Below are 10,196 nucleotides of genomic sequence, written 5' to 3'. Positions count from 1 at the left end.
CCTAAGTAAGGAGTTATATAGCTTTAACCAACAGTAGAGTGTATGAGAGTCACAGCCCTTCACAATGACGTGCATTAAGGCTCATAGATGTGCTCCAGACACTTAAAAATGGTGTGTACATTAGCTACCTATGAGGACCCGTCAAATAAGTTATGACTGGCACTTCCTGTGACTTGGCAAAACCACAGGAAGTACCAGTCATAACTTATTTGACAGTAGCCTCGTAGGCTTACAGTGGACAATACTGTAAACTGTCAATTTTTAAGACTGTAAACAGCTTTTGTATGACAAACCTACAGCTATGTATCCTAGAAGCACCCCATATTGGTATATTGCACACCTCAGGCTATTAAAATGCTTATTTTGCATACAAACGCACTTTTCACAGAAATTAGTCTCTCACCAGCATTTTCAGCAAAAAACTGCGTTATTCTTGTACAAAAATATCGGGGCTTCGAATGCTAGTTCGTAGCCCGTACCCCTCGCTGAACGGCAAGTGCTCGAAAAAAAATCTCAAAAAATATTCCCAAAAAATAAACGGCCCACAACCTCCCCAAACAGGGTCGATAGAGTACATAACGAGGTCGTACCGACTTCAAACTCTGGGAACCGAATGAGGGGGCCGCTAGGACCTATAGATTTTGAATCGGGGTCATTCGGAGTCCCTGGGGCCGTTCGGGGGTCTCTGTACGATAGCCACCTATGAGAGAAATAGGATATGTTGCAGGTGTCAGAGGCTCCCGTACGGCCCGCAGAGGCCACAGGAGCCCGAAACCTAACAGAAAGTTGCGTCACTTGGCTCTCGACAACATACCGATAGGGCTAGGTCGGGCTATGAAATTAAGTAATTTTTATTATTTTTCATACGTCTCTCTCACTCGCATTGATCGCTATGGGCCATGTGACTGTAAAAGGTCAATTTTTAAGACTGTAAACAGCTTTTGTATGACAAACCTACAGCTATGTATCCTAGAAGCACCCCATTTTGGTATATTGCACACTTCAGGCTATTAAAATGCTTATTTTGCTTACAAATGCACTTTTCACTGAAATACATCTCTGAACAGCATTTTCAGCAAAATTCTGCTTTATTCTTGTACAGAAACCTCGGGGCTTCGAATGCTGGTTCTCCACACCCTCACGCACCACATATCCGAAGCCCGTACCCTTCGGTGTACGGCAAGTGATCGAAAAAAAATCACAAAAAATATTCCAGAAAAATAAACGTCCCACAACGTCCCCAAAACGTGCTATATAGTACACAACGAGGCCGTACCGACTTCATACTTTGGGAACCGAATGAGGGGGCAGCGAGCAGCTACGGAATTTGAATCGGGGTCATTCGGAGTCCCCGGGGCTCTGTACGATAGCCACCTATGAGAGAAATAGGATATGTTGCAGGTGTCAGAGGCTCCCGTACCACCCGCGAAGGCCCCAGGAGCCCGAAACTTTACAGAAACTTGCGTCAGTTGGCCCTCGACGACATACCGAGAGGGCTAGGTCGGGATATTAAATTTAATATTTTTTATTATTTTTCATACATCTCTCTCCCTCGCATTGATCTCTATGGGGACTTGTGCCTGCGAAGGCCTCGTGAGGCAGTTGCTTTCCAGGTGGAAATCTGTCTCCGGAAGCGTCTACGGATGTGGAACTCGATATACCGTCTTGGGAGACCCCCAGGGTATACCGTGGCGAGTGTTAAGACCCTGTGACCTTTTGACCCCTGTATTCCAGAGCGTACGTTCGCAACCTATATGTAGGCTGCTGGTGTCTTTTTGGGCAAAGTGAGAAGTCAATGAGGTCCGAGGGGCGCGGAACCCCAGAACATGACCCAGGGCCCCGTGACGAGACATATACGTGAATTGCAGGTCGATCAGACCATTCTGTACCCAAACCCTAATTGTTCATCAAGAGCTTATGAAAACGAATGGGATAAGTTAAGAGTGTCGGCGGCTCCCGTTCAGACCCCGGGTGCTCGAGGGGCCCGAAACTTTAGATTCCAGTTGTCTGTAGGCCCTTGATTAACATACCGTGAGGGTGGCTGTCTAGAACCGTGGGAAACTATTTATAGTGCGGTTTGCAAAAGTCTCTCATGCAGGCTTCTTTATTTCATAGCCTGAAAGACCCTCTTGAATGAGCAAACGGATCAAAATTAGGGATCAATCTTTTTTCAAGAAAAAGACACTTCGAGGTGACCGAGAACCACGGTACTCGATATCCCGGCTTGGGAGACCCCCAGGGCATACCGTGGCGAGTGTTAAGACCCTGTGACCTTTTGACCCCTGTATTCCAGAGCATACATTCGCGACCTATATGTAGGCTGCTGGTGTCTTTTTGGGCAAAGTGAGAGGTCAACGAGGTCCGAGGGGCGCGGAACTCCAGAACACGACCCAGGGCCCCGTGACGAGGCATATACGTGAATTGCAGGTCGATCAGACCTTTCTGTCCCATTGGTCCACCGTGAGCTCATGAAAATGAATGGGATGGGTTAAGAGTGTCGGCAGCAGCCGTTGGGCCGCAGTGGGATCGAGGGGCCCCAAACTTTATAGTCTGGTAGTCTGTTGGCCCCTGTTTCACATACCGAGAGAGTGGCTTACTTGAACCAAGGGAACATTTTCTATTGCTTTTTCTTGTGTAAAAAGTGTTTTGTACATTAGTAGCCTACCGACCGACTGTCAAATAAGTTACGACTGGGACTTCCTGTGAACCACCGGAAGTCCCAGTCATAACTTATTTGACAGTAGCAGTGTAGGCTAACGGTGGACAATGCTGTAAACGGTCAATTTTTCATACTGTAAACCCATTTTCTTGTGACAAACCTACAGATATGTATCCTAGAAGCATCCCACATTGGTATATTGCACACTTCAGGCTGTCAAAATGCTCACGTGTTATACAAATGCACTTTTCACAGAAATAAACCTCTGAACAGCATTTTCAACAAAATTCTGCTTTATTTTTGTAGAAAAACCTTGGGGCTTCGAATGCAAGTTCGTCACACCCTCTCGCATCACTTATTCGAAGCCCGTACCCCTCGGTGTACGGAAAGTGCTCGAAAAAAGATCACAAAAAATATTCCAGAAAAATAAACGGCCCACAACGTCCCCAAAACCTGCAATATAGGACATAACGAGGCCGTACCATCTTCAAACTTTGGGAACCGAATGAGGGGGCAGCGAGCAGCTAAAGAATTTGAATCGGGGTCATTCGGAGTCCCCGGGGCCGTTCGGGGGTCTCTGTACGATAGCCACCTATGAGAGAAATAGGATGTGTTGCAGGTGTCAGAGGCTCCCGTACCGGCCGCGGAGGCCCCAGGAGCCCGAAACCTAACAGAAAGTTGCGTCACGTGGCTCTCGACGACATACCGATAGGGCTAGGTCGGGCTATGAAATTAAGTATTTTTTATTATTTTTCAGACGTCTCTCTCCCTCGCATTGATCTCTATGGGCCGTGTGACTGTAAAAGGTCAATTTTTAAGACTGTAAACAGCTTTTGTATGACAAACCTACAGCTATGTATCCTAGAAGCACCCCATATTGGTATACTGCACACTTCAGGCTATTAAAAAATGCTTATTTTCCTTTCAAATGCACTTTTCACAGAAATACATCCGCGGAGGCCCCAGGAGCCCGAAAAATTACAGAAAGTTGCGTCATGTGACTCTCGACGTCATACCGATAGGGCTTGGTCGGGAAGTGAACTTAAATATTTTTTCTTATTTTACATACATCTCCCTGCCTCTAGTGGTTCTCTATGGGCCCGCAAACCCCCTCGCGCGTTGGCTCGGGTATCCGATGTCTTTATGACAGAAACCTCCCCTAAGCACGAACGAGCAAGGTCACGAAGGACGCCCGGCTCCTCTAGGGGCCGCCACGGCCGTGAGGGAGAGTAAAAAGAAAGAAGGGCGGCGAGCGAGACGTTTTGGCTTCTTTTGGATGTCGCGCCACGCATAGGCAGCAAGGGGCAGCAAACTACCAACTCTAGGCGCTCTGCGGACGCAAGGGTGGCGAGCGAGACATTTTGGCATCTTTTGGATGTCGTGCCACGCATAGGCAGCAAGGGGCAGCAATCTACCAACTCTAGGCGCTCTGCGGACGCAAGGGTGGCAAGCGAGACATTTTGGCATCTTTTGGATGTCGCGCCACGCATAGGCAGCAAGGGGCAGCAATCTACCAACTCTAGGTGCTCTGCGGACGCAAGGGTGGTGAGCGAGACGTTTTGGCATCTTTTGGGTGTCGCCCCACACATAGGCAGCAAGGGGCAGCAATCTACCAACTCTAGGCACTCTGTGGATGCAAGGGTGGTGAGCGAGACGTTTTGGCATCTTTTGGGTGTCGCGCCACGAATAGGCAGCAAGGGGCAGCAAACTAGCAAGTCTAGGCACGCTGCGGACGTGAGGAAGACAATGCCAGAGTTAGGCGGTCAGGGGGAAGCGAAAGGCTCCTCGTGCATGCGGTGATGAAGATTAGGTGGTGAGGGGATGAGTAGGCATTTTGTGGCGCAAGGGTCCATGCCCACAGCACTTTGCCACCCCTTGTGGTGTCCGTTCAATGCCTCTCCGGGAAAACGGCCCCTAAACTCCGATAAGGGAAAAAAGTCCCAATCATAATAAGAGTGAGCGAGAATTTGGCGTCCAATTCAGGTATACGAGCCCTTCGTCTGACTAGTCGACCGATGGCAATCTATATGAATGGACAATTGTCCACGATTTACCTAACTTCCCTTGCATATGTATCTGGCAATCTAATTAAGAGATTAAAACAGCACTCAGGGTATGTACATGCACAAAAAGGGTTACGTATCAGAAACAACAGGCATAATAAAAACACTTACTGTCTCAAGGGTTCTNCACATAGGCAGCAAGGGGCAGCAATCTACCAACTCTAGGCACTCTGTGGACGCAAGGGTGGCGAGCGAGACGTTTTGACATCTTTTGGGTGTCGCGCCACGAATAGGCAGCAAGGGGCAGCAAACTAGCAAGTCTAGGCACGCTGCGGACGTGAGGAAGACAATGCCAGAGTTAGGCGGTCAGGGGGAAGCGAAAGGCTCCTCGTTCATGCGGTGATGAAGATTAGGTGGTGAGGGGATGAGTAGGCATTTTGTGGCGCTAGGGTCCATGCCCACAGCACTTTGCCACCCCTTGTGGTGTCCGTTCAATGCCTCTCCGGGGAAAACGGCCCCTAAACTCCGATAAGGGAAAAAAGTCCCAATCATAATAAGAGTGAGCGAGAATTTGGCGTCCAATTCAGGTATACGAGCCCTTCGTCTGACTAGTCGACCGATGGCAATCTATATGAATGGACAATTGTCCACGATTTACCTAACTTCCCTTGCATATGTATCTGGCAATCTAATTAAGAGATTAAAACAGCACTCAGGGTATGTACATGCACAAAAAGGGTTACGTATCAGAAACAACAGGCATAATAAAAACACTTACTGTCTCAAGGGTTCTTCCAGTCTACCCTCCAGATTAAATTTTAAAGATAAAGTCAAAATTTTATCACTGTCACTTAGTGTCCAGATTACAGTCAAGGATCCCAAAAGTGCCAAGTTGGAGGCTGCCTCTTCTGCAGCTTCCCGGCATTCCTCCACTGTTTTTGCTTGTTGAATCTACAGTGAACAAAACAATTAACTTCACTGTTCAAGACAAGTTACCATTCAATGTTATGTTGCTTGATTTTAATGACATGCAATGTTACTGCTATGCATGATATGACTTGAATGTAGGTGCAAAGGCGTTTGGCATTTTTATGTACATACATTCATCAACTGATTTCAAACTTAGAATAGACACAAGTACAGTATTGTCAAATGGCATGGAAATCTTGTGTTTTTTTCCAGCAATGTTGCTTAGACCACATACAGGTACAGAATGTGCATACATTCTGTTTTTGTCACTGTAATCCAGTGAAGCTGTCAATTGGAGCAATCATTAGAGCATAATTGGAATGCATCATGTGTCCATAGAATGAATCCATAAGACCAAAAGAAGTGTTCAAATTAATTTTTTTATTTTGTCCTCTTTCAGCATGAATACCTATAATTGAGTCATTATTGTATCATTTGTTTGGCAGATTCCTTAATCAAACACCTGAACCAGCTACCAAATGCAAGTTATTGGAGGAAAAAAGTTTATTAATTTTATTGTTATTTTAAAAGCAATAGCCTAGTATCAGATTTATTGAAATTACCAACTGCTAAATAAAACATTACACACACAAAAAAAACATTACAAAAATGAAAATGAATTATACAATGTGGACACATCTCATCATATAGCTGCCTTAACAGCTAGCAACAGTACTTTAAAATGCAAAAAAGTAAATAGAATATGAGACACTTTTGATATTTGAAAATAGCCTTAAATATTTCATATACTTAATATTTCCATATTGACATAGTATTTTACCTACTATGGATGTCAATGGGGACCAAAAACTGTTTTATTACCAAAATCCTCAAAATATATTTTTATATGTTCCACACAAACATAGAAAGATAATTATAAAGGTGTGGAACATCGAGGGTGAACAGATGATGACAATTTTCATTTTGGGGTGAAACATCCCTTTAAACGATTCCTTATCCAATTGCTCCCTCTAGTGGGCAACGTTTATATCACAGCCTTAATCGTTCAGTTTAAGTAGCTGAAGATATGGATCAGGGGTTCTCAACTCCACTTTCCTGCAACCCCTTTAGCTCCATTCTTGATTAAACTCACCCACCGGTTTTTCATTAAAACTAGACAACTAAAAACACAACATTATTATTTTGTCAAATTAATATTTACTCAAAGTAAAAGTTACTTAGTTACTTAGCGGGAGGGGGACCTCTCCTGTTTTGTGCAACACCAGCAAATTTCCGTCTTGCCTTTAATCATCTTATTTTATGTTCAAATATATGCATTATGAACAAAGAACCGTCATTATTTCCAAGCAATGATGTGCTGAGTTAGCTAGCTAGCTAACATTAGCGTGCTCTTACCTTGGAGCAAACATAGGTGTTTTTGTTAATCCTATTGACCTTTAGTGGGACATTCTAAAACGCTTAATGTGAAAAACGCTTAACGTACCTAAACAGCGATAAAAAAACAAGTTTCTGTCAAATTTTACTTCTAATAAACACATGCTGCTGTCAAAAGAACAAGCTCTTGGTCCGCGGATAAAGTGAATATCACGTTAAGCGTTCTCACCATAGAAGTCCATTTTAAGAGAAAACAGCTTAACGTGGCTTAGACAAATTTCTGTCATTTTAGTTGCAAGGGAAGTTAGGTGGTTCGTGGGATGGAAGCCCATGTTAAAAAATTGCCAAAGGGCTGCGTAATGGTGCGAATGGATCGTAAGGGGCAAAAGTACGCCCGATCACCCATTATCCTATAGACTATGTGGCGACTTGACCATTACCCCCAGGTAATGTACTTTTTCGCTGACCATTGACGAAATGGACACCTCCAGGGGCGCTACTGAGCCATGGGAGTCTTTGGTGTCCCACCAAGCCCAATTCATGCCCACCTATCATTGTAAAACAGTATAACTCCTCCCTAATTGCCCATGAAGCCTCTATCGTGCCCAATTACCCACGCTATGCTCCCCCCCACACCCATGAACCTCTTATCGTGCCCCCTGACTAGGGTTGGGAATCGTTTCAATTTTATCGATTCCGATTCCAATTCTGATTCTGTTTATCGATTTCGAATCTTATCGATTCCCACTTTCGATTCCACAGTTGAAGTAAAACATTTAGATATCAACCTGTATGGTCATTTAGCCTGCTTATTGACTTGTTTGCAATATATATATATATACATGTATATATATTTATGAGCATCGTTTTGTGTATATTTACACATAGAAACACACCTTTTCGGATATTACAATTTGTATTATCATGGTTGAACTACATCATAGTTATACTGCAGTTACTATAATGCAATTATGGTTAATTTGTGATTCATGTGCTTTAATGCAAATTCTATAGCTAAACTATGCTTACTATAGTAAAAAATATCGATAATTTTCATAAGGGCTTTTATTGAGATATCAGCAGATCATGCAACACATGTACTTTTCTGAAAATATGCACACAGGAATTGATAAGAGGAATTCAAATTTTAATCTCAAGTATCCGATTCCTATTCCTTTCGATTCCGATCCGATTCCTAGCCTTTCGATTCCGATTCCGAATTGATTTTCGATTCCCAACCCTACCCCTGACCACATATGGATCGCCCATGGAGCCACTATCATGCCCACTTACCCACACTAAGCTCCGCCCCCACGACCACGAACCACATATCGTGCCCCCTGACCACATATGGATCGCCCATGGAGCCACTATCGTGCCCACTTACCCACACTAGATTTTTTTTTAGATTTAGATTTAGATTCAATTTATTGTCATTGCACATGTACAAGGCAATGAAATGTGACCTCTGCATTTAACCCATCCAGAGAGTAGTGAACACACGTACCCCCGGAGCAGTGGGCAGCTATCACTACAGCGCCCGGGGAGCAAGTAGGGGTAAGGTGCCTTGCTCAAGGGCACCTCAGTTGTTACCCGCCGGCCCTGGGAATCGAACCGGCAACCTTCTGGTCATGAGTCCGACTCTCTAACCATTAGGCCACAACTGCCCCTATAAAACTGCCCACTAAGCTCCGCCCCCATGACCACGAACCACATATTGTGCCCCCTGACCACATACGGACCTTCTTCGTTGCCCGTGAACCCACTATTGTGCCCACTTACCCACAAAGCTCCGCCTCCACACCCACGAACCACATACCGTGCCCCCTGACCACATACGGACCTTCTTCGTCGCCCGTGGACCTACTTTTGTGCCCACTTACCCACTAAGCTGTGCCCCCACGCCCACGAACCACATATCGTGCCCCCTGACCGACTTTTGCTTCTAACACCACCCACTCGCCTCGCGGAGCCCCACGGATGCAAGTGCGGTTGACGCATGGCAGTGTTTTTGACTTTTTTGCCAGGGAGTCATCGAGGGGCCTCGCCGCCCGCTTGGGCACATGGGGGCGCGCCCTCGGGCATTTCCTTGCCGCCCCTTTCCCGATCAGCCGTCGCCCGCGATGTCGATATGGAAATTACATTGACTTAATGCAAACGTGATCGATCTCCCGTAGCCAGCGGAATCGTCCGGTGACTACGCATTTTGCCTCGTGTGGCTTATGGGAAGTGGGCTTTCGATGGTCCGGTGTGCGAAACATTCCGCGATCGATTTCTTTACAATGCGATCCTGTCGGCCCGAGCTTCAAATACGAGTACCGTCGCTGTCCCGACATGCGTCAGACAACACTTGGAGTGGTTCCGGCACTGTTCTTTAGCTCGAAACGTGTGCAAACGCATTCTTGACCCTGGACCGCCTATGACAAACAAATGGGTTTAACGGGGTACTGGGATCGCTCCCGTACTGACACGCAACGGCAAGTGCCTACGTAATTTTGGATTCTGGTATGTCACTTGACTGTCACATAGTTCCTGAAAAAGTTTGGCCTCAGGGCGATTCTGAGAAGGATTTGCATCCAGACAGTGTATTGCAATATGATGGCTCAAGATCTCAGTTGAGATTTGTATGAAGAAGCTTGAACACGCGTCAGTCTGGTGTAAGTAAATGTGCTTTATGTGTGTCTATCGGGGGCCCAAACCTGCACGTGCGTTTTCGGACCCCTGTGGGCTTTCTAAGGCCTTAAAGCGATAAGCCCTCTTGATATTTATGGGCGTTTTATTTCATGGGGAACTGGGCCGGCTTCCGTGCTGGCGTGCAAGGTCGCATGTCTATGACATTTCGGATTCTTGCACGACGTGCATCCCTTGCATAGATTCCAGAAAAGTTTCGCTCGTATCGCTTTCGGAAACTTTTGTCCTACCAGACTCTGTACTGCGAAATGAAGACTCGATGTCTGAGTTGAGAGGTCTTTGAAGAAGCCTCACGATGTTTCTTGCGGGCGCATGTCAACGCGCTACAAGTATGTGTTTAGGGGGCACTAGGGGTCCCAGCATGTGCGTTTTCGGACACCTGGGGCCTTCTGGGGGGTGCACTGCGACAAGCCCGCGTGAGGTTTATTCCAATACATCTTTTTGTGGCCTACTCAATGGAAGCCCATTCATTTCAATGGGGCATTTTCCGATTGCGCGTGGGCGGCTTCCCGTGAACCTCTGCGAATTGCTGTTGGGCC

This window comes from Triplophysa rosa, linkage group LG25 (genome assembly GCF_024868665.1).
Source record: "Triplophysa rosa linkage group LG25, Trosa_1v2, whole genome shotgun sequence".
Lineage (NCBI taxonomy): Eukaryota > Metazoa > Chordata > Actinopteri > Cypriniformes > Nemacheilidae > Triplophysa > Triplophysa rosa.
The sequence above is the reverse complement of the archived record's forward strand: the minus strand, read 5'-3'. Positions refer to the sequence as shown.